This window comes from Callorhinus ursinus, unplaced genomic scaffold (assembly GCF_003265705.2).
Source record: "Callorhinus ursinus isolate GAN/ISIS: 27379988/994484 unplaced genomic scaffold, GSC_fseal_2.0 scaffold12, whole genome shotgun sequence".
In the NCBI taxonomy this organism is placed as follows: Eukaryota; Metazoa; Chordata; class Mammalia; order Carnivora; family Otariidae; genus Callorhinus; species Callorhinus ursinus.
The window spans coordinates 67947892-67973267 of record NW_027397074.1 but is presented as its reverse complement, the minus strand read 5'-3'; positions in this window follow the sequence as shown (position 1 = coordinate 67973267).

Genomic DNA, 25376 nt, shown 5'->3' with positions numbered 1-25376 from the left:
GCCAGAAGGAGCACGCATGGTCCTTGAGGGTTCATGTCCAGAGATTGCGCCTCCACCTCAAGCTTCTTTCAAAGCATCTGCCAGCATTATAACCAGGAAACTTGGGCGTCTAGGGCAAGTTGAGAGGGGCCTATATTAATTTCCTAAGGCTACCATGACAAAGCACCACAAGCTGGGTGTCTTAAAATTACAGAAATTTATTGTCTCGAAGTTCTGGAGGCTAGAAGTCCAAGGTGTTAGCAAGGCTGGTTCCTTCTGAGGGAGATTCTGTTCTTTGCCTCTGCTAGCTTCTGACGTTTGCTGGTAATCCTTGGCATTGACGTTCCTTGGTCTAAGATGCCTCACTCCAACCTCCGCCTTGGCATTACTCGACAGCCTTCTCCTTGTGTCTGTGTTCCCCTTCGTGGGGGCGTCCGTGTCCAAATCTCTTTCTTCTTATGAGAACACCAGTCGTACTGGATTAGGGCCCACCCTAATGACCCCATCGTAACTTGACTACATCTGCAAAGACCCTATTTCCAAAGAAAGTCGCATTCACAGGTACCGGGGCTTAGGACTTCAGTGTATCTTTCTGAAGACACAACTCAACCCATAACAGACATAACAGGGCCTCTGGCCTTTTGTTTTTTCTTCTTTTCTTAAAAAAAAAAAAAATCTTTATATAATTCCTTTTGGAATAAGCAACACATTCACATGGCACAAAATTAAAAGATACAGAACGTCTATCCCTCCTAACCTTGGTCGTGAGCCACTGAGTTCCCTTGCCTGGGGGCACCAGTGTTAGAATTTCTCGGGCGCCCTTCCGGAGATATTCTCTCCATGTACAAGCACCTGGGGACATATAACGGAGAAGATTTCACTTGGTGTTTGCACCAGGTTGTGTTTTGTTTTGTTTTTCCTTTTTGTGGTGTCTCTTGGAAATCGTTCCATTCTTTTTCATGGCTGCATCATAGCATTGGATTCTGTTACTGTGCCATCACTTAACCAGCTCATTCTTTGGTGGAACTTTCATTGGCTTCCAAACTTTGTTATGACAAACAGCTGTAAAGAGAAACCTTGCACATACATCACTGTGTTAATCATGTTTTTTGTTTTCTGTATTTTATGATGCTTTGACATCTTGGGGCTTTGCTGGTCCTCCTAGGGTTAGCTAATTCTTAGGGGTAGTTAACATCCTTGCCTGAGAGCATTCCTTTCATATGCAAATCACCTCCTTTTTTACCTCTCTCACACCAAGTCAGTATTCCCCCTGCCCTAAAAATCACCCCTGGGCTAGGTACCCAACAACTAGGGGCCACCCCTTTAGCCCAGAGCCCACTGAAATTTTATTCAAATTCGCCAATCCTAAATCTGTCCACCCTGGCTTGCCTTGCCTTTCCCATGGAAATCACAATGAAAGCTTGTGCCCACACTTTCCCCTTGCTCCTTTCAGCCTTCTGCATGACACCGGTGCTTCCCCCATGTGGCGCCGCTGGCCCCCCTCCTCTTGGGAATGGTAAGCAATAAACTATTCTTGTAAAGGCAGTTGTCATGGCAACCTAGGAGGCGATAGGTGTGTGGACTAACCTTATTGTGGTAATCATTTTGCAATATATATGTGTATCAAATCATGTTGTACACCTTAAACTTACAGTATGTTACATGGCTATTATATCTCAAGAAAATGAAAAATATACAGGCAATGGTCTCCATGTCTATCATCTTACCATGCCTGATTAAAACAAATCCCAGGTGCATGTTAAAATAGTCATTTTGTGCAGCCCTTGCTCTCGGTTAAGGGAAAAATTTGAGCAATCTCTTGCTTGGCTCCAAGGGAGCAGTGCTTTATGTATAGAGAGAAGAAAGAAAAGCAATGGGAGATGCTTGAGAATAAATATGTTCATTTTTTATTCTGATTATAAAAATAATACCTGTTTAGTAAAGAAAATCTGAAAAATGAAGAAGAAAATTTTTTTTAAAGATTGTATTTATTTGACAGAGAGAGCACAAGCAGAGGGAGAGAGAGGGAGAAGCAGGCTCCCTGCTGAGCAAGGAGCCCGATGTGGGACTCGATCCCAGGACCCTGGGATCATGACCTGGGCCGAAGGCAGCCACTTAACCGACTGAGCCACCCAGGCATCCCAAGAAGAAAATTTTTAAAAACTAAAACCAACCATTCCTCAAAAAGTTAAACATAGACTTATCATATGATCCAGCAATTTCTCTCCTTAGGTATATACCCCAAATAATTGAAAGCAGGAACTCAAACATACACTTGTACACTAATGTTAACAGCGGCATTACTCGTAATAGCCTAAAAAGGAAAACAACCCAAATGTCCATCAGTGGATGAATGGATAATAGTGGTATACATATAATAGAAAATTAATCAACCATAAGAAGGAATGATATTCTGATACATGCTACAACATGGATGAATCTTGAAAATATTATGCCAAGTGTCTGGGTCTTTTCAGGCTGCGGTAACAAAAGGCCACCAAATGGGTGGCTTATAAACAACAGAGATTTATCTCTCACCATTCTGCAGGCTGGAACCCTAAGACCATGACATCTGCAGATTCCATGTCTGGTGGGAGCCCGCTTCCTCACTGATGGTCATCATGTCACTGTACCTTCATAGGCACAGGGGTGATGATGCTCTCTGGGGTCTCTTTCGTAAGAGCACGAATCCTGTGCATGAGGGCTCCACTCCCGCCCAAAGGCCCCACCTCCAAATGCCATCACCTTGGGGATTAGGATTTCAATATATGAATGGGTGAGGGGGGGCAGATAAACATTCATTCTGTTCCACTAAGTGAAATAAGCCACAAAAGAAAAATATTGTATAATTCCACTTACATAAGGTACCTAGAATAGGCAAACTCAGAGAGACAGAAGGTAGAATAGAGGTTGGAGGGCCTGGGCGGACAGGGAGTTGGAGCTATTATTGCTTTAAGGGTAAAGAGTTTCAGCATGGAATGAAGAAAAAGCTCTGAAAATAGATGAGGGTGACGATTACATGGCATTGTGAATGTACTTAATGCCACTGAATAGTATACTTAGAAATGGTTGAGGTGGTAAATTTTATGTCATATATATTTCACCCCAAAAAGAAAAACATTAAAACCATCCATAAATCATGCGTTCAGAAGAAAAGGTAGTCTGGCTTATTTTAATCTCTCTTTTATTTTTAAAGATTTTTTATTTATTTTTTGACAGAGAGAGACACAGCGAGAGAGGGAACACAAGCAGGGGGAGCAGGAGAGGGAGAAGCAGGCCTCCCGCCAAGCAGGGAGCCAGATGTGGGGCTCAATCCCAGGACCCTGGGATCATGACCTGAGCCGAAGGCAGACGCTTAACGACTGAGCCACCCAGGCGCCTCTATCTTAACCTCTTTTAACCTCTTTCCCCCCCTCTGCGAGCATGTGTGTGTTTTATAAAATTTGGTTTATAATATGCATATAATAGTGAGCTTTTTAGTTTGATATTTTTATTGTGAATGTATTCATATCAATAATTAAATTGAAATCACCTCCTTTAAGGGCTGTATAATTTGCACACATGGCTGTGCAGTGATTCCCCTCTTTTTGGATATTGACGCTATTTCTGATTTCTCACTATTATAAATTATGCAGTGATGAACATCTTTGTAGATAAATATTTGCCTGCATTTTGGTTGTTTCTTGAAGATAGATTTTTAGAAGGAGAATCACTTGGTCAAAGGGTATGGATTTTTAAAACTCTATGCCCAGCCTCAGATTGCATTCTAAAAAATTTAGAATTTTATACTTTGAATACTAGAAATGGATACTTTGGACAGTATTGTAGGAGGGGATGGAATTTTCACTGTACTCATTGATATTAAGTGTATTATCATATAAAATATTATTAATTTGGAAGGCAAAAAGTATCATCTTTTAATTGACATGGATTTGATTACTGATGAGATTAAACATTTTTTATGTTTAGAGTCATGGCCATTCTGTGAAATGTCTGTTTGTGTTCTTTGCCCAATTTTCTATTGGGGTTTTAGATTCTTATATGTTAAGAATAATGGGGGTGCCTGGGTGGCTCAGTTGATTAAGCGCCTGCCTTCGGCTCAGGTCATGATCCTGGAGTCCCGGGATCGAGTCCCGCATCGGGCTCCCTGCTCAGCAGGGAGTCTGTTTCTCCCTTGGACCCTCCCCCCTCTCATGCTCTCTCTATCTCGTTCTCTCTCTCAGATAAAAAAAAAAAAAAGAATAATGGCCACTTGTCATTTTGTAGCAATTGTATCTCCCAATTTACTATTCACCTTTTAGTTTTAGTAAACCTATTTTTTTATGTAAGTTTAAGTTTTTTAATGTAGAAAAAGTATTGATTTTCCCTTTGGATTTTTTCCATTGCCTTTATGCTTATAAAGTCCTTACTGATTTTGAAAGCATATTCATTTTTCACCTCTATTTTCTTTTTCAAAGTCTCTTTTTAAAAAAGATTTTATTTATTTATTTGAGAGGGAAAAGAGAGAGAGAGTGAACGAGAGCACAAGAGCAGGGAGAGGGAGAAGCAGACTCCCCGCTGGTGTTCCATCCCAAGATCCTGCGACCATGACCTGAGCCGAAGGCAGACGCTTAACTGACTGAGACACCCAGCACCCCTCACCTGTATTTTCTTTGAATTTTTTTAATGGTCCTAATTTATACATTTGTGTTGGTTTCCTTGTGCTGCTGTAACAAAGTACCACAAACCGGATGGTTTATTGTCTCGGGCGCCTGGGTGTCTCAGTCAGTTGAGTGTCCAACTCTTGATTTCAGCCTGGGTCTTGATCTCAGGGTTGTGAGTTCTGCCCCGAGTTGGGCTCCATGCTTGGGCATGAAGCCTACTTAAAAAAAAAAAAAAAAAAAAAGGAAATGTATTGTCTCAAGGTCTGGAGGCTAGAAGTCAGGTGATAGCAGGCTGTGCTTGCTCTAAATCTCTAGGGAAGGATGATCCTTCCTTGCTTCTTCCAGCTCCCGGGAGCCTCCAGGTTCCTTGGCTTGTGGGAGGGTGTAACTTCCACCTCTGCTTCATCCTCTTGTGCTGTCTTCGTCTAAGGATATCGGCCATATAGGATTCGGGGCCCCCCATCCTCTAGGATGACCTTATCTTAATGAATTACGTACACAGTGACCCTATTTCCAAAGAAGGTCACATTCTGAGGTGCTGGGGGTTGGGATTTCAATATATATAATTAATTAATTAATTTATTTTTTCCAAGGGATACAATTATACCTGTAACAACATCTAACTCTTTCATCAGCTGGAATTTGCTGATTTGGATGTGTGGTATGAAAAGAAAGTATAATTTCCCCCCAGATAGTTCACTGATTGTCCCTCTGCCTCTTATTGCTACCTCTTCCAGCAGGACTGGATCCACTAGATGCTCACACACGAACTTCTGCTTGCGGGCATGACCCACAGAGGTGTCTGCCCGTCCTTGAGTCAGGGCCACACTATTTCCACAATGTTAGCTCCATTGTATATTTAATATCTGATAAGGCAAAATTTCTCTTCATCCATCTTCAAATTTTGTCTTTGCCATTCTTGCCTAGGAGCGAACCTCAGCATAACTGTGGCATGTTTAACAACAACAAAGCAATGAACCCCCTTGGACTTTCCAGTGGACGGTGTTCCGTCACCAAGTTCACTCAACTGCACATTTGCTCGTGCCATTTAGGAACGCATCTCCATGCAATGCGTTATGGCATGTGTTTTAGAAAGTTCACCAAGTTTTAAGATAGAGTTTTCTCATTTCCCACATTTGTTGGTAAAGTCAATCCCGAGCATTTTGTTGTTGTTATTACTGTTGTGATGATGTTCTCTGCCCCCCATGCAGCCCCCACATCTTATTTTCTAATTGATTGTTGCGAGTTGATGAGGAAGCTATTGAATTTTGCATGCAGCCACTTTATTAAATTCGCCTGTTAGTTCTAACAGTGTTTCAATTTATTCTTGTAGGCTCTCTGGAGCCTTTTGCACAAACCAGTTCAAATGAATAATTAACTCTCCGGCTGAATCAATGACCTTCCTTAAATCAGGTCTCATAAATTTAGGAGTTTGGCTGCAGGAGAATGAATGCTGTGTAAACACAATGTGGATAGGGGCCTTGGATAATTCTGGTAGCCTCAAGAATGCTTATATTCTTTAAATCCTGATTTCATTGCTCAAGTCCGGGCTAGAAAAAAAAAAGTGATCAGAACTGTGGACAAAAGAATTCAGGTATCAAGACGTGTATTGCGATGCTTTTATTTATAACAAGGAAAATTGGAGACAACCTAAGTTACTCACGTTAGTGAATTGGTTAGGTCACGTGTTTCCTTTGCTTTCACCTCAGCCCCCTGATCCTCTCCTTCTACCCACTCCATATAGGCCTTGACCTCTCCCTCCAGCTGCAGCCTCAAATATCCTGCTGGCTGCAGGAGGCTCTGGTTCCGTTCCAGAAGCTCTCTACACCTCCGCGTGGTGCAGTCAGAGCTCAGCCTCTTCCTCCTCTGCCTCGGTCAGCCGGCGGACACACTGTGAAGCAGAGGTTTGTGTCTAGTTGCGGGGGAGGACTTGGAGCAGCATCTGTACGGGAGCGAGCGAAGAGGACTGGGCAGGAGAGGAAGCTGAACGGTGATATGGTTACGGCAGAGTCATCAGCTGAGCCCAAGGGGAGATCTACAGCTGGGATGGCCCTTCAGAGTTGAGCTAAAGAAGGGTGAGGGGGCTGGGCTCTGGTATCCCCCACATCCTCCAGGCATTGGATGGGGGCTGTACTTTGAGAGGGTGTGACTTCGGGGGAGGACAGTTCCTGGAGAGAGAACCAGCTGTGAACAGCCTGCACTCGCAGTAGGGAGACAAATGCCTCCCTCTGGAAGGGGAGCTGGTTGGCTGTGCTGCCTCCCTTTAGGTGTCATCTTGACTCAGCCACCGTGCGCCCAGATATTGGGTTAAATATTATTCTGGGCATGTCTGTGAGGGTGTTTTCTTGGTGAGGTTAACATTTGAGTCAGTAAACTGAGGAAAGCAGATTTCCCTCCCCAGGCTGTGAGTGGGCCTGTCCAATCTGTCGAAAGCATGAATAGCAAGAAGTCTGAGTCATAAAGAATTCTTTCTGTCTACCTCACTGTCTTCGAGCTGAGGCATTGGTCCCCTCCTGCCTTCAGACTCAGAATAGGACTGGAACTTCACCATCGGCTCTGCTGGGTCCTATTCTGAGTCTGAAGGCAGGAGGGGACCAATGCCGGCCACATGGGAAGGGAGAGAGGCCAAGGTGCCGGGCACGTGAGTCATACCGTGGACCTTCCGGTCCCGTCAGAGGCTGGATGCAGCCCAGTGAATGAGCCCAGGTGAAGCTGGTGCAGCAGAACTACCCAGCTGAGCTCTGACAGAATCATGAGAAATAATAAACTGTTACTTAAGACCACATTTTAGGCAGGTTTGAAATGCAGGAATAGAAATAACTGAAATACCTTCCAGCGCACTCCTTTTCCTCCATCACCTGTCCCAGTGTGTGGCACCATGATCCACCAAATCATCCGAGCGAGGCACCTCAGGGTTGCCGTGGACGTCTCCCCCACCCTCACTTCTATGCCACGTTGCCGAGCTCTGCCAATGCTACCCCCCACATCATTCTTGAGGCTGCCTCTCCTCGATCTGCCCGTCGCCACCACTGCATTAGCTTAGACCCTCCTTACTCCAGACAGGTGCCATCTGGACTGGTCATCTCCAGCTCCAGCCTCAGCTGTGGGGTCATCTCCCTAATATGCGTGTCACCCTCTTCCTTGCTTCTGTCCTCATGACAGCTCCCCATCAGCTGCAGGGTAAGGGTCAACTTTATCCGAAGCACTAAGAGCTCTTCCTCATTGGGTCCCTGTTTACATGACCAAATTTTCCTGTTCTTCTAACTAAAACCTCAGACCTTCAGCTTTTGCCGCTCACATGCTCTTTCTCTTTCCCATGCCTTCTCTCCAGAATGCCCGCTTTTCCGTCCTTCTCCCAGCTGATTCTCAGCTCAGGAATCCCTTCTTCTGGAAGCCTGTCTCCTCTCCACCCTTAGCACCCACCGCACATGCTGGACTGGGCACCCTTCCTGAAGGTTCACTGCTTACCCCATATTGTCACGTGTGCTCTGTTGTCTGTTCCTTCAAGTGGACTGTGACCTCCTGGGAGGCAGGCAGTATCTAAATCCTCTTTGTGCTTCCAGCATGGTACCAAGTAAAAATAATACTGATAATACAATTAATAATAATAATAGCAGCTAACATTTTCTGAGTGCTGAGCCAGACACTGTTTTTTTTTTTTTTTAAGATTTTTATTCCTTTATTTGAGAGAGAGAGTGAGCACAAGCAGGGGGAGCGGCAGGCAGAGGGAGAGGGAGAAACAGGCTCCCTGCTGGGAGCCTGATGTGGGACTCGATCCCAGGACCCTGGGATCATGACCTGAGCTGAAGGCAGTCGCTTAACTGACTGAGCCACCCAGGTGTCCTGTAGTGTTCAGATTTCTTCAGTTATTAATAAAATCTAGACATTTAAGCAAATTTTTAATAATGCTCCATATCAGAACATGCTTATTCCAAAATCATTTCATTCTCAAATTTTATTTTTTATTTAAATTTTATTATTTGAGAGAGAGAGAGAGAGCACAAGCAGGGGGAGCTGTAGGCAGAGGGAGAAGGAGAAGCAGGCTCCCCCCTGAGCAGGGAGCCCGATGCGGGACCCAATCCCAGGACCCTGGGATCATGACCTGAGCCGAAGGCAGTCGCTTAACCCACTGAGTCACCCAGGCGCCCTGCTCTTTCTTTTTTTTTTTAAGATTTATTTTATTTATTTTAAAGAGAGAGAGAGAGAGGGCACAAGAAAGAGTGGGGAGAGGGGCAGAGGGAGAGAATCTTCAAGCAGACTCCTTACTGAGTCGGGAGCCCGATGGGGGGGTGGGGGCGGGGGAGGGGCGGGGGAAGGTGTGCTCCCTGGGGCTCGATCTCACGACCCTGAGATCATGACCTAAACCGAAACCAAGAATCGGATGCTTAACTGACTGAGCCCCAATTGTGCCCCAAACAAACACTGCTCTAAATCCTTGACGCACATTCACTCATCACATCCTCACCCTAAGAGATAAATGATATCATTATCTCCCAAGCTGGGTTTACAGATGAGGAAACAGAAGCACAGGGTTAAGTCACTTACCTGAGACCTCTCAACTGATGAGTAGCAGAGCCAAGATTTGGGCCCAGAATTTGCTGCAGGGTCTGGGTACTTAGCAGCACACCACAGGCGCTCCGTGCTTCATTTTGTATTTTTTTTTGTTGCTTGTTTGTTTTTTTATTTTAATTCCAGTGTAGTTAGCATACAGTGTTGTATTAGTCTCAGGTGTACAATACAGTGACCCAACAGTTCCATCTATCCCTCAGTGCTCATCACGGTAAGTGCACCCTTAATCCCCATCACTTATTTCACCATCCCCTCCCCTCTGGTAACCCTCTGTTTGTTCTCTGAAATTAACATAACATAATAAAATTTTTTTAAAAAGTCTGTTTTTTGGTTTGTCTCTTTTTTTCCCCTTTGTTTCAATACCTTATTTTGAATAAATACATGGGTAGATATATAATACAGCTTTTGCATTAGTTGGGGTTCTCCAGAGAAGAGATCTATCTACCTACCCTATCTATCATCTATCTATCTATCTCTCTATCTATCTATCTATCTATCTATCATCAATCTATCGTCTATCTGTCTACTGAGACTTATTATGAAGAATTATGGAGGCTGAGAAGTCCCAGAGTCTGCCATCAGCCAGCTGGACCCCTAGAAAAGTCAGTGGTGTAATTCAGTCTGAGTCCAAAGGCCTGAGGACCATTGGAGCCCATTGTGTAAGCTGAGGGTGGGAGAAGCCTGAGCGTGGGAGAAGCCTGAGCATGGGAGAAGAGGGGGTAGATGACCAGCTCCTGCAGGGAAGCAGAAAGAGGGGCCCTCAGTGGATTGGATGAGGCCCACGCACATTCGGGAAGACAACTGACTTGACAGAGTCCACGGATTCGAATGCCAATCCCATCTGGAAACAGCCTCACAGATACACCCAGGAATGACATTTAATCTGGGCGACCCATGGCCCAGCCAAGTTGACTCAAAATAAAGTAACCATTGCATACAGCCTTTAAAACAACATCCTGAAGGGTTTGCTACCCTGGGGAACAGCTTTATCTCCTACTGTTAAGGGAAACAAGCTACGTGAAGGAAGCGAGCAGAGAAGACAGGCGGTGGAAGTATTACTAGTACTTGCTTCTGTGTTATGGACCACGAGTAATTGTTTTTATACTTCTTTCTATTTTTCTGCACTTTTCATACCTTCTACAATGAACACGAATCATTGTGATAAGGGGAAGACTTTAGAAAAGCCAACCCTGAGGGCTCAGGAAGTAATGGCATCTCTTCGCTGCCCAGAAGATTCAGTTCAGGGGGGCTGGTGGGGCCTCCGCACCTTGTGGCCGTGACCTCTTGGCTGGCCTCTTCCCATAGACCCTCAGCTGGGCTGGCGGCCACATCCCCCTCCTCCGTGGGGAGCACCCCCTAAGGGGAGAATCAAGCTGCTGCAGGGCGGGAATTCTGTCTGGGACCGGAGTGCTGGGGGAGTCCTCTGGGTGCCCCCACAACTGTGACCCACCCCAGGAGCACTGGGTGAGACTAAATGGAGGGATGTGGGGGAAAGGGCGGGCACACGAGTACTGGGCCTTGGGTCCATCTGTGCCACCTCTTGTCTGCCCTTCTCCGCACACAGCCTGAGGCAACTGCCAGGAGCTGCCAGATCCCCTCTGTGAGAGCACCTGGGGACACAGGGAGGGGACACCCCCCTGTCTTGTCATCCTGGTGCAGGCTGGGTGGGGGAGAGCAGAGAGAGGCCTGGAGACTGGGGGGCAGGGGGTAATGCTGACTCTGCAGGAGAACCACAGGCAGCCGGGGAGGCCCTGCCAAGGTCCCTTCTGCTTGCAGGCGGTTTCCCCAAGAGACCCTTGACCGTGGCGAGCTCCCGTGACCGTGGCCGCCACACCAAGGCCCAGGCTTCTTCCACCTCCTGGAGTCTCTAAGGGTAGCCAGGATGAGCTGCCAGGGAAAGACCACAGGCCACAGGACTCCCTGGCTGCCCAGGAGAAAGGCCAACAGATAAAATCTAGATAAAACAAAACCCCACACTCTCTCCTTTTCATATCCCCAAACACAGTTAAAAACCAAATACCTGGGGGCGCCTGGCTGGCTCAGTCTGTGGAGCATGTGACTCTTGATCTCAGGGTTGTGGGTTCAAGCCCCACATTGAGTGTAGAGATTACTTAAAAATAATAATTAAAAAAGTTAAAAAGCAAAACCAAAGCCAAATGCCTCTCGGCTACAAACATTCACCTTGACCAAAAATATGCATGGGCAGTTTTAATGTTAACTGGTCCCCAGGCTCATATCAGTGAATAAGAGTAGAGATGGTTTTCTATGCCAAAACGCCAGTCAAACTGGAGAGAAATTTCACTGCCCCCCAAGCTAGATTGGTGTGGGAGCTGTGGCAAGGTCTTCTCTTGGCCCACTTCTGGCCCTGAGGCTGGTGAGAGCAAGCTGGCTTCTAGGACTCACACTCAGCACATTGCTGCCCCTGCCCTAGACCCAAGAAGGACAGAGAGGCCTCTGGCCTCACAGGGAAGTGAAATAATACTTCTCCCGCTTTCCCCTCCCTCAGCCCCAACCTGCCATCCATCTAATGCCCTTCTCCTGAGGCCACCCAGACAATGGGCCAGCAGGTGAATTTAGTGGCCTTAAGACAGTTGTTCTTTTTACAAACATTATTGGTTTTCTTTAGGCCTGGTCTGTTGGAGTGATAATACCAGAATTTTCTGTCTGAGGTGTAGGCCTCGGTTACTACAGTATTTAGTGGCCATAATACTCAGTGGCCCACGTATTTGGTATCTCTCCTATTTAGCTGTCATATTATTGAGTGGCTGCAGAATTAGGTGGCCTCCTGGAATTCAGTGATGAAGCATGTGCTCCGAGGTCCCTTTCTGCCTCTGGACAAACTGCCCTCCCAGCAGTTCTTCTGTCTGCCCTGTCAGTTCAACTGTTCCCTGGGCCCATGTCCTCTGCTCATAAGCAATTTTTCAGTCCCTTGGCACAGCTTCATTGAAAAATGCACTCCGAGAGATTTTTCTGCTGTTTTTCAGATTTCAGCTGTTTCTGAATCATTTCCTACCCTTCTCCTTCCACCTCTCCCTTGCCCCCAAATTGAAGTTCTTTTCAAAGTGGAGTCTGGATTTTTCTGTCCCCTGCCTCTACCTACAGAACAAGAACCTGATTTGGACCAGGCTCTGGGACCACACCGGGCAGGTGTCTGTCCCAAGGGGTCACCAAGCTGGTGAGGAGAGGGCTACTTGCTCTGACATCAGTCCCAGGGTCTGTGGGGGTGGGGGGCGGCGGCTGTGGGCTCAGGCTGGGAGGGCAGAAGGAGGTTCGTGGCCCAGACCCACCCCGTGGCCAGTCAGCCAGGGGCCTCGTTGAACCCAAGCGTCCTGACTGCTACAGTGGACATAACAACGGTCCCTTCCACGGGATCGGCTCCTTGGAAAGTGCTCAGCTCAGTGCCTGGCACTCACCCGCTGCAGAGGAGAGCCGTGACCACAAGCATGGCTACCTGACCTGGAACAGCTGTGCCCTTTGGGACAATTTGAGAAGCGAAGGGAAGGCTCTTGCCACCTTTTCTCCAACAGCACAAAAACCTTCCACTGAGAGCTGGCAGTCCACCATCAGAGCGTTAACTGTGCTAATATTTCCTTCCCTCTCCTATCTTAAACTTAAAATCCGGCTGGAAGGGAAACATAACAGACCCCTAACCCTTCCATTGAAACTCTCTCTCTCTCTTTTCAAGTAAATTCTGTTTAATTCTATAAACAGTTACTGAGCACCTATAACCTACTATATGCCAGACACTGGGCTAGGGAGCACAAATACATATGTGAGTAAGACCCGGTTTCTGCAATTTGAGGAAACTTCCCACTGTCCTTACACTCCTAGGGATGTGAACACGGGTTTTTCTGGGTCCCATTTGGGTCCTTGGAGGAATCAGACCTGGCCCGCTGAGATCTGGTCCTACCTCCTGCCTTCTGGTTGATGCCGCTTTGCCTTTGAAGCCTCCTCCCTCAGACTAGCCCAGTAGGCAGCCACTCACGCCTGGGAACTGCCATCAGCTGCTAGCAGGGTGGTTCCGTGGACTGCCCGACACTTTCATTTTCTTGGTTACAGTCTGTCCTGTGATTTGGGATACACTCTGAAGCATCTGATAGATTCAGACTCTTACGATAATTTAAGAATTGCAAAGGCAGGAGTTTAGTCTGGCCCCTGGGGTAATTGAGATTCTTAACCCAGCCCTTCAGCCTTTTTGATTAAAATGGAGGCATTTAATATCATTAAATGGAACTCCTAAACAGCCTCTGGCTTTACACATTAATTTCTTCTTCTTGCCTCTGCTAAGAAGACTTTTCTTTTTTTCTCCCTCCCGCCTTCCCTCCCAGATAGCCCCTCCTTCTCCCAGTGCTTCCTCCACTCCAAACCTGCCACCATCCCTGGAGACACCGGCCAACTCCTGGCCTCTCGCATCCTGGGCTCCTCGTCCCCAGGGCCCTGCCCTCCATTCCAGCCCATACCCGTGGCCATGCTGTGCCCTGGAATCCAGTGGGTCTAGGCTGTGGATCATCCCCAGGACTGTGCACACGGAGCTTGTGCCCCCTGACTACAGCCCCCGCCCTTGAGGCTCACTAGCTCAGTCACTTGTAACACCTCCGCTCCTCAGGCTTTTGGGGACTTCCAGCTCACGGACACCTCCCCACTGCCCCCACAGCCCAGTCTCCGCTGCCTTCACATCCCTCCCTTCCCAGCTCAGGTTCCACGCTCCAGCTTCAAGCACTGATTGTCTATATCCTAGAATCCCTCTCTTCCTTGTCATTGCCCAGCCGGCAGCTGGCAAAACCCCAACCCTCCACAAATGCAGCCAGCAGCTTGCCGTAGTTCTGGGAAGCCTGGGCCGCCTTAAAGTCGTGGTCTCCACCCTCAGCTGAGCTGACAGCAGCATCCAGCAATCTGAGGACCCTGCGTCTCCAGGCAACTCTTGATTCTGTGCCCTGGAAAGCCTACTCCACTTGCTTGGACTCCCAACAAGCCGGCCGGCCCAGTGGTGTGCTGGCAGAAGTTCTGACAACAGGCCTGGGGCTGAGGGAAGCCCTGATTTACAGTGTTTGCCCATTCTTCTTCTTCTTCTTCTTCTTTTTTTTTAAGATTTTATTTATTTATTTGTCAGAGAGGGAGAGAGAGAGAGCACAAGCAGAGGGAGAAGCTGACTCCCCACTGAGCAAGGAGCCTGATGTGGGACTCGATCCCAGGACCCTGCGATCATGACCTGAGCCGAAGGCAGAGGCTTAACCAACTGAGCCACCTGGGCGTCCCTTACATGTATTTTTAAAGTAATCTTTATTCCAAGATCATTGTAAATTCACGTGGAGTTGCAATGATACAGGCAGATACCCGTACCTCTATCCAGCATCCCCCAGGGGCGACACATTGCACAACTATAGTACAACGTCACAGCCAGGAGATGACTGTTGGCACAGTCAAGACACAAAACACTTCCATTACCACAAGGATCGCTTCTGTCGTCCTTTCAAAGAGACCCACATTCTTCCTCTTTCCATCCCTGACCCCTGGCAACCACTCATCTGTTCTTTGTTTCTATTGTTTTGTTATTTTGAGTTTCTGTAAATGGACTCGTAGAGGGACACCTGGGTGGCTCCGTCGTTAAGCGTCTGCCTTCAGCTCGGGTCATGATCCCAGGGTCCTGGAATCGAGTCCCACATCAGGCTCCTTGCTCAGCGGGAAGCCTGCTTCTCCCTCTCCTTCTGCCTGTTGCTTCCCCTGCTTGTGTGCTCTCTCTGACAAATAAATAAATAAAATATTAAAAAAATAAATGGACTCAGAGTACAGTATCTTTTGGAACTGGATTTTTTTTTCCCCACACAGGGCATTATGTTGAGTAAAAAATATCCAATTCCAAAAGATCATATACTGTATGATCCAAGGTGCTGTACATGTCAAGAGTTTGTTCCTTTTTCCTGTTGGTTAGCATTTCATGGTAGGGATGCACCATTCATCCACTGAAGGACATCTGGGTTATTTCTAGGTTTTTACTATTATAAGCTGCTATGAACATTCCTATGCACATTTTTGTATGAATGTAAGTTTTCATTTGTCTGGGATAAATGCCCAAGAGTACAACTGCTGGGTCGGATTGTACACACGTTTACTTTTGTAAGAAACTTCCCATACTCTTGTCCAGAGTGGCTTTACCATTTTGCATTCCCAAAAGCAATGTATGAGTGATGCAGCCTCTCCACATCCTTAACAGACATTCTGGTAGGTGTGCCGTGTTATCTTATTGTGGTTTGATTTTGCATTTCCCAAAATGTCTAATAATCTTGAACATGTTTTCATGTGCTATTTGCCGTCTGTATCTCCTTTTCAGTGAAATGTCCATTCATGCCTTTTGCCCATTTTTCTAACTGAATTGTTTGTTTTTCACACTGCAGAGTTTTGAGAGTTCTTTATATATTTCAGATACTGGTCCTTCAACAGATACGTAGTTTGCAAGTATTTTCTCCCAGTCTGTAGCTTGTCTTCTGATTCTCTCCATGGGGTTTTTCGGAGAGCAAAAGTTTTTCATTCTGTTGAGGTCCAACTGCAACCACTCATTGAAAAAGAAAAGTGCTTTCGCATCTTTTTTTTTTTGGTAAAGATTTTATTTATTTATTTGAGAGAGAGAGAAAGCACGAGAAGGGGGAGGGTCAGAGGGAGAAGCAGACTCCCATCTGGGCCGGGAGCCCCATATGGGACTCTGGGATCATGACCTGAGCTGAAAGCAGACACTTAACCGACTGAGCCACCCAGGCGCCCTGCTTTTGCATCTTTATAAAAAAATAGTTGAGCATTTTTGTGCAGATTTACTATAATTTAATTTTAATAACAGCAATGTTTAATACCCGCCCCCAGAATTCTTAGAAACTTAACAATAGGCTCTCTGAGCCATTTTAGGCATACGCTGGGCCAGCCCCTCCATTTTGCCGGCAGCCCCAGTATTTGACCTTGTCCCCTGCTTCAGTGACAAAAGAGAAGTTGTGTGGGAATTGCCTTCCCTCATCTCTAGACTTACAAACCCTGGCACCCCCCACCTCAGCCCTGCCCCTTCTTCCCTCCCGCTAAGAAAGGGGCCCATCCCTCCTCCCACGGGGCCAGGGCTGCTGGCTGCTAATTCTGGCTCCACCCACTTCCTTAGAAACCCTGCACAGCGTTTAGCCCCTCCAGTCCGGGCTCTCAGAATTGAAACAAATGGCTTCCCTCTCACCCTTGAGCCCTCCCACCCTGCCAGCTCTACTCGTGTATCGCTTCTCCCCTTCACGAACTTGCTTCCAGAATCAGTTTCTGCTTCTTCCTCCTCCAATCATCCTCCTCAATCTACCTCAGTCTACCTTCAGTCAAGTTGCGGTCCAGCCCTGTCCCCTCAGGGTCACCAGTGACTGACCTGTCCCTGAATCCAGGGGACACCTGTGTGTCCCCACCTGCTAGACTCCCTATGGTGTTCCACACGGCGGATCACACAATTTTTCTCAAGACACCCCCTCCTTTGCACCTCCTCCGGACTTCCCTGTCCCAATAAACGGTCCCCAGGCCCATTTCCCTGGGCCACATACCACGCTTCCCTCTTGGCACCCTCCCCCAACATCCAGCCATCCCCAGCTCTGTCGTTCCACCTCTCCCTTGAATCCTACCTTTCTCTTTCCCTGCTGCCCCAATTCAGGTCCCTGTGACCCCTCATCTAGAGAGGGCAGCAGCCTCCTACCTGGTCTTTCTGGCCCCTCTTCGGTAGCATCCTCCACATTGCAGCCAGAGTGGTCTTTCTAAAGTGCCAACCTGACCATGGGGCTCAGGTTCAAAGCCCCCCCCTGGTCTCCAGAGCTCCCAGGTCAAGTCCATCCAAAGGTGGTCCTGCATGATCTGGCCTGGCCGACCTCTCCCTTTCATTCCACGTGACCTGGGCTTCATTCAATTGCTCATTGGGCCTCAAGTTCCCACCCCACCCCCTTTGTGGAAAATGGAGACATCATTCACATAACATGCAATTCACCATTTTACAGTGTAATTAGTGAGTTTTGGTTATTCTCAAGGTTATGCAACCATCACCACTATCTAACCCTGCAACATTTTTATCCCCAAAAGAAACCCAATCCCATTAGCAGTCACTCCTCTTTTGCCCCCTCCCAGCTCTGACAACCACTAATCTTTATGCACGGACCGATTCTGAACATTTCATATAAATAGAATCGTACCACGTGGGGCTTTTGTGTCTGGCTGTTTTCACTTAGCATCATGTTTCCAAGGTTCCAGAGCCTCTCTTTTGTTTTGGGAACTTCAAACAGTAACACTGTTACTCTAACCCCCAGCCACCCTCTACATCCCCTCTACCTGGAGAACTCCTGCTCAGCCCTTGGGTTTCAGCTCATCTCTTCTTTTGGGGGTCTTTTTCTGCCCCAGCCCCCTGGCCACTGGGCGCCACTGGGACCCTGCTGTATGCTGTCTCCCAGCAGAACCCTTGTCACATGGTGTTACTTACCTAGTAATTTGTTCTCCTGCTAGATGTACGCTCCATCAGGACACGGTCCCATGGTCGTCACTCTGTCACTCCGTATCCTTAGGGCCTGGCACATAAGCATGTGCTGCTTGAAAAAAATCAATCTACAGGCTCTCTGGCAGGGTCCACTGGTAATTCAGCATAGACATCTCAAAGCCTCGCTGTGCACCCTCTTATTCTTTCCTGTCTTTCTCCTCTCTGGCATCAGGATGGAATTAGGGGTGCATAGGGAAGGACTCTGGACAAGACCCTGTATCCTTTTGTAGCATCTGAGCGGCCACTGTGGGGCAATCTTCTCACCTGGGCAGGGGTGGGGTGGGGGCTTATGAATTTGCGAAGAGGCTGTAGAGCTGGGGGAGGAGGAAGAAGAGATCCTGGTGAGTGTAATCAGTAGAATGGGGCAGAAACAGGAGTGACCTGGGGCTCCCCCATAGCTGGGGGTTCTGGGGTTGTACCTGCAGAGGGCATTTCTAGGTAGGTGAGGCCTCTGTGCAGCCTTGGTGCAGGGTCCATAAGGCTAGGATTGCCAGATTTAGCAAATAAAAATACAGGGCACTAGTTAAATTTGAATTGTAGATCAACGATGGATCATTTTTTAGTACAAGTATATCCCAGAGAAATATTGCATGGGTCATACTTTTCCTAAATACATAATATACTGGTAAACTCTTAGACCTGAGTGTAAGGGTAATATTTTTGTGGGCAGGGACCTTTTAAATATCCCTTCAAATCTTAACGCTTAGATGAAAAATTGCTGGTTTGCTGTATTCTGATTATTATATTATTATTGCTTGGTTTGGCTGCTGACAGCAACAGTGTGGCATAATAATAGGATCACTCACAGATTGGTAGTGAGATTGAAATGAGTTCAATGTAAAGCACTTATTAAAGGGTCTGGACTCGTCCAGTTTCCATGAGCTAAGGCGGAAGGAGGAGCCTTTGCCCGGAAGGGGGCTGCAGGTAAAGCAGGTATCGGCCCATGAGAACACATTTGATGGCGCCCGCCTTCCCGGCCAGTGCCCTTCGACCGGCCCTGGAGGGGGCCGACGTTCAGTTCCTGGGCGAAAGGAGGGCCAGAAGCGCGGGTGTCCACAGCGCGGGGCCGGACGGCCGGGACTAGGTGAAGGGAACTGGGGGCGCTGGGGAGCGTCTCTCCCTTCGCCCCATCTGCTTCGCTGGACTCCGTGTTGCTGACTCAAGAGAAGAAAGGAAAAAGAGAAAACGGGGGAAAGCCGACAGACAAAACCAACAATAAAGGGAAATTTGCTGAGCGGGTGGATTTTTCTCCCCAGACCCAGCAAGTTAGCGAGCCTCTGGGAATCAGTTGGCCAGGCGGCGGCGCGTTCATCACCCCGGACGCACCCGCGCCTCCCCAGGCCAGGGGTAGGGATCGGGATTGGGATCGGGATTGGGATCGGGATCGGGATCATGGAGGAAGACCTGTACCCAGAGAGGCCTGAGTCCCTCGGGGACCAGCCCAGAGGACAGGCGACTGCCACCCGCCTCCTGCTGTCTGGCCCAAGAAAGGGGCAGAGGGTGGGGGCTGCAAAGGCATTTCTGGAAATGATAAATCCCCTCCAGGATAAAAAGAAGAGGGAAGGAGCAACTTAGCTGTTTCCCGAGGATTTGAGGGTGGGCTGTCTCCTCTAACTCGATTCTATCCTGATGAGATTCCTAATTCCCTTTCCTGGGACAAACAGAGTGAACAGCCAGGATGATCACTGGGTTGAGAAGAAGGAGATAATGGCCCAGGGCAGGTCCCTGTGCTGGCACACGTCCTTCCCCTCCCAGACGCACCCAAGACGGCCCTGGCCATCCTCCTGGAGCATTGATTATGTGCCTGATCCCACCATGCAAGAATTTTAGGGGCATTATCTCATCCATCATCACAACCAGCCCAGAGCTGGGAAAGATTGAGTAATTTGCCCAAATCATACAGCTCATAAGGGGAGGGGTGTCTGCCTCTGAGCCCAGCTTTTAACCCTAAACTATCCTGTCTCCTGCTGTACCGAGAGATAAGTCTTCAGATTCCTTCTCAACACAGCACTCCAGATAGCCACTGCCCACAGACCTGAGTGGGTGCATGAAATAAAACTTGTTTTCCAAATGCCTTATACTGGTGTGTCGGCTCAAGCAACTAATTGTGGCTGCTGGATGACTTGACTGGGTGTCTTCCCACCTGATACATTTATTTATAGAATTGTATAATAGTAAATCTAGCACAGACCTAAGAAATGGAGTCCAGCATATAGATTTGCAGATAAGAAACCGAGGCTAAGAGAAGTGAACACACTTGCCCAGAGCTACCCAGCTGCAGGATTAGAGTCCCTGTGTCTGGCTTCCAGTGAAAGACCCTTGTTAACCCTCCTGCATGGCTTTGTTTCTCTCCCCGAGCCCAGCCTGCATACCTGAATCCTGGACCTTAGACTACTTCCTGATCTCCCCCTTCGGCTGGGCTTGGAAGCCCAGAGCCCGAGCAGGTCCCAGGGCAACTTGGTTCCCACCTAGCCGGTTTTAGATGGCCCCGAGCCTGCCTTTTCAGATGCTTGATGCCAGGTCACAAAATGTAGCAATCGCAAAGACTCCCCCCCCCCCCCCGCCACACACACACTTTTCTGTTTACCTTCATTAAATATTGTATTATTTCAACAACTATTTGTGTATAAATGAGTGTGAACAGTGATCCGTATAAAACTCAGCAACAGGGTGCCTGGGGGACTCATTCAGAAGAGCACGTGACTCTTGATCTCAGGTTCCTGAGTTTGAGCCCCATGTTGGGTGTAGAGATCACTTAGAATAAATAAATAAAATAAAATAAACCCTCAGCAGTAAGCATGCATGAGGTATGTGAGGACTGGGTGCGTTTGGCTCCCACAGATGGGACCTGCCGGTGGTGCTCTAGGTTCTGTGCTCCTCCCTTTCCTGTCCCATCTGTTGTGTCATCTAAACAGTGCAGAAACCCTCGGAGGTAGGCTGGAGAGCTTCGGTGACTTGTCCCCACTCACCCAGCTGGAGTGAAAAGGCATGGACCAAATCCCAGGTGTCCTGACTCAGGTCAGCATATGATTTATTGAGGACCACCCCCCAAATTCCTCCCCCTCCCCAGATCTGTCAGGAATTTGGGATTTGGGATAAAGGGATTTGGGAATTCCTTAAACTTGCCATTATAGTTCTCCAACCCCCTTACTATTGGAGGGTTTGGGAGGGCTTCAAGAACGTCCTCTTTAAACAAATCATGCTGGAAGGAACCCTTCATTAGTCACTGTGACTGGACAAGGATTTTGGCTCCTCAGAAGTGAAGGAGTGGGGGAGGGTATGGTAGGGCTATCAGGACCCCAGAGGCCCCTCTGTGTGCTTCCCACAGCTCTGGGAGCCTCCTCTTCCCTCTGTGCGGCTGTCTGCCCACCGGGTTATCTTTTTGCTCCTTATTGCTTTCGTTTCTCCAGAGTCTGGCATATGTAGGCACTCAAGAAACGTTTACAACTATCTTTACACTAGCTCCCCATTTGCCAGAATTTAATGGGCCTGATCAGAACTGGCCAGGATTGGCCAAAGGGCTGCCCTTTGCACTCTTCCCCCAACCCTCCCACCCCCTGGCAGCCCGAGGACGAGCATAGTGGCAAGGAGGCCACAGGATTCCTCTAGAAATGTTTTTCATAATCTAGGCTCCAGCGAGGGATTTGGGAATTCCTTAAACAGCCAATGTGCATTTGGGCATAAACACTTGGCCTGCCAGCTCCCCAGCATGTCTATTAAAGGCATCAATCAACCAGCCCCCCTGGCCAGGCAGCACCGGGCAGGGCAGCTCCATTCCTCCAGGATGCTGCAAGGAGCCCCTTGGGGCTGCCCGTTCTGGGCCAGTGCCTCCTTCTCCCTGGGCCCCCACTGCAGGCTGCAGCTGGGCCCTGAGACAGCAGCTGCTCATTCTCCCTCCCGGGCTGGGGACACATCTGCATTTGGCAGTGCCCAGATTAATCCCTATTACCTTCCCTGCTGACTGTGCAGGAGCTGAGCAATTTCTGCTGCCACCACCCCCGCCCGCCCCCTGGGAAAACAAAGCCGAATGTTCCCGCAGCCAATGTCCTCACTAACCAAGGAGATTATGGCTGCATCCGGTTCTCGGAAGAGCGAGGCCAGAGTGTGTTCTTAGGAGGGCAGGGAGGCACCGAGGGATCTTGTAGCTCCCCAAACGGGGCAAGTGGAGCGAGGCTGCGAGGCTGAGTGATGCAACACCAGTGAGAGGAGACAGGAGAAAATTCGAGAGAAAAAGGGGTGAGGGAGGAGGAGGAAAGGCTCTTTTGCAGGAGATTTTTATTTATTTCTATTACCTTTGAAGTCAGACTGCAAGTAGCATCAGGAGTGGAAAAGCAACAAAGAAGCAGGGAGGGATAAAAGCCGAGATGTCGGGCAGCTGGTGCATGCTTTGGGGACCTGTGGCGGGGTGGGGGGGGGAGGGCTTGCTGCATGTCCAACCCCACGCCAAAGGCAGAGTGCCAGGAGTCACCCACCCTTCAGGACACAAATAGGTGACCATGAAAGAGGAACTTCCTGGCAGTATTTTGCTAGGAGACAATAACATCCTGGAGAGGAAGGGCCATGCACTCTGGCTCATTTCTGTAGTCATTATTCCTGCTACAGAGCCTGGCATACAGTAATTGCTCAATAAATAAGAGCTATGTACCAGGAGCTCCTCGAAGCCCTTTGCACATGTTAACTCATTTTATCCTTTCACAAGGTTATGAGATAGATACTATCATCTTCATTTTGCAGAAGTGGAAGCACAGAGAGGTTAAGTTACTTGCTCAAGGTCACAGAGTTAGCAGCAGAGCTTGGACGCAAACCTATGCAGATGATTTGAGAGACTGTGCTCTTAGCATGTTCTACAGACTCTTGAAAGAAAGAGAGTGGAAAGAAAGAAAAATATCTGTGTCATGGAATTGAAAGAGACCCTGGATGTCATTTAGAGCCAACTCTTTGTTTTATCAGCTAAGAATTGAAGGGGAGAAAAGACTTGTCCAAGAGCCTTGGCACTAGCCTGCAACGGGCAGAGCTCGGATTAGAACCCACACCTCCCTGGGCCTTTCTATCCCACCCGCTTGTTTTGGAAGAGAACAACCAATGCCCTCCAGTGTTTTTGTAAACTGGCCTTTCAACAGCCTTGGTGTTGGGCGCCTGGGTGGTTCAGTCGTTATGCGGCTGCCTTCGGCTCCGGTCATGATCCCACGGTCCTGGGATCGAGTCCCGCATCGGGCTCCCTGCTCGGCGGGGAGTCTCCTTTTCCTTCTCCCTCTGCTCCTCCCTCCTGCTTGTGCTCGCTCTCTCTCTCTCAAATAAATAAATAAATAAAATCTTAAAAAAAAAAAAATAGCCTTGGTATCTACCAGGCTTGGGAAACCAGTAGAAACTGGGCCTCTTTCCTCTCTCCCCGGCTCTCCCCACCATCCTGCTCTGGGCCGGTTCCACGGGCATTTCCGAGGTCTTCAGACCTTGGCAACCCAGCTGAGCAGGAAAACAGCGAAGCTGCAGGTGCCGGAGAGGCGGGCAGGAGGCGGCGTTGTGGGAAGCTGCCCAGGCCGGTCCTCAGGAACCAGGGCTCTACGGTCTGAGGCGCCTGGTCTGCCGCGGCCCAGAGTCCGGGCCGTGTGGGTGTCCAGGGTGGGTGCCCAGTTCTTTGGCCACCTGAATACTTAAAATTTTCAGGGTAACTTTTCTCCCAAGGCATTTGTCCTGGATCACTAATGTCTGGTATGTAAGATAACATTTTTGATTTAACATATTTAAAACTCATTTTTCCCCTAGACAAGACAAATTGAATTTGTATCTTCCCATATAGAGCTTTTCAAAAAGATCAGTGCGGGATGCATTGGGTTCCCAGAGTGACGTCATTTGAGTAGTCCTGACATTCTTTTTCCACTTACGGGGGGTGAGTAATTGCAGACGTTCCAACTGGCAGAAGGTGTGATTGGATTTTTTTCTCCTATGGGGGAAATCCTTTCAGATGGGTAAGTTTCTGGCATCTGGTATTTTTCTCTGCCACCTGGCAGAAACTTCTAGAATAGAAGCATCCCAACGGCACACAGCCTGATCATCTAGGGAAAGAAGGCAGAGTAAGCTGACCAGGCTTCTCTTTTGGCCCATGCAGGCTTTGATAAGCCCTATCCTATTCACCTCAGACAATGCTGGAAAGGGGCTCTGATCTACTAACCCCCATCGTGGGGTCTGGGGCCAACACAGTAGGTTTCCCAGAGTGCTCTGGGGCTGGGTCACTTCCTCTTTGGCCAATCTGTCCTGCTGAGCCCTCAGGACCTCCACAATGAGGACCAGGGACAGGACTGGATGGGTGGGGTAAGGGCCTACTTTTGTATGGGGGTGCCATTTACCTCATCACTCTGTGGCTTGCTCAGGATACCGGCAGACTGTCGGAGTGAGAGAATGGCCTGGAAGTTTCCAGGGACAGGACAAGGAATGGAGGGTTCCCCAGAAGCCCTTCCTCCTGTGAAAGGGACACTGTCTCCTCTAGCTACTCTGGGTCCATTCTTTTCTTTGGTAGCGAGCAGGATTTATGAGTTGTGTGGAAACCATACCAAAGAGGACCACCCGCTGGCTGTCTGGGCATTTCAGCACAGAGGACAGGCACAGAGGGAAAAGGCAAGGAGGTGGGTAAGGAAGAGCAGAATCCTTGGAAGGGAAGCCTATCAGGCTGGAGTTTCTACCCAGGCTTACACTTTCCCCAGCATTCCAGGCCCTGCCAGACTTGTCCCTTCCCTGTCTGTAGACCAAAGCCTCAGCCCCATGCGTGGCCCAGCCACCAGCCTCTCTGAGGAGAGAAGGAGCTAGGGAGGAGTGCAGGGGTTCCCCAGCAGGACTGAACCACAAACGTGGGCTCCTGGACCTAAAACTGCTCTCCAGGGGGCTGGGCTGGGACTCGCGTGTGGGTGAGTCCAAGGGGGGATATGCTGGGCTGAGCTCCAGTCATGGCTGTTGGTGGCACTGTGACCCTGTGTTCATGTTTTGGTCCTTCTGAGCTACTATAGTTTGCATACTGCAAACTAGCTCTTCTGGGGATTTAGCCCTGATTAGCTTTGTAGCAATAAAGTCTAATCTTGGTAAATAGATGAAGCCTTGAGTAAATGTCTGTCTAATCCTTGCCAATATTTTCCTTCTACCCAAGGCAATGTAACTCTGTGACCTTCAGTCAGTCACTTAACCTCTCTGAGTCTATTTCTCTATCTAAAGAAAACGAGGGTAATACCATACTCCTCCGCCCTTGTTATTGTGGGGATCAAATACAGTAATGTGTGTGAATGGCCTTTCTAGATGGCAAGGTGTTATTCTATTGTAAGGGATCGTTATGGTCATCATGCTTATTGTAAAGCACCCAGAACAGCCATGCCTTCCAAGATAAAGTATTGGCCGCATGAGCTCCATTATAAGGGAGGAAAAAAAGGAACCAATTTTCTCAATGGAAAAGAGTGACCCCGGACAAAGCAGAGACACCAATAAAATAACCCGAACGAGAGCAATGACAGTCTGGTATAACCAATAACAAGAATGTTCTCCATTCTTATCAGAAGTTCTCAGAGCCAAGGACAATTGCTTCACCTTCTTCAAAGCCTAAGGTCAAACATCATTTTTTTATTTGATGCTGTGTGGTTGAAGTTGAGAGCCAGTTGAAACTGGTTTTGGTTCTTCATACA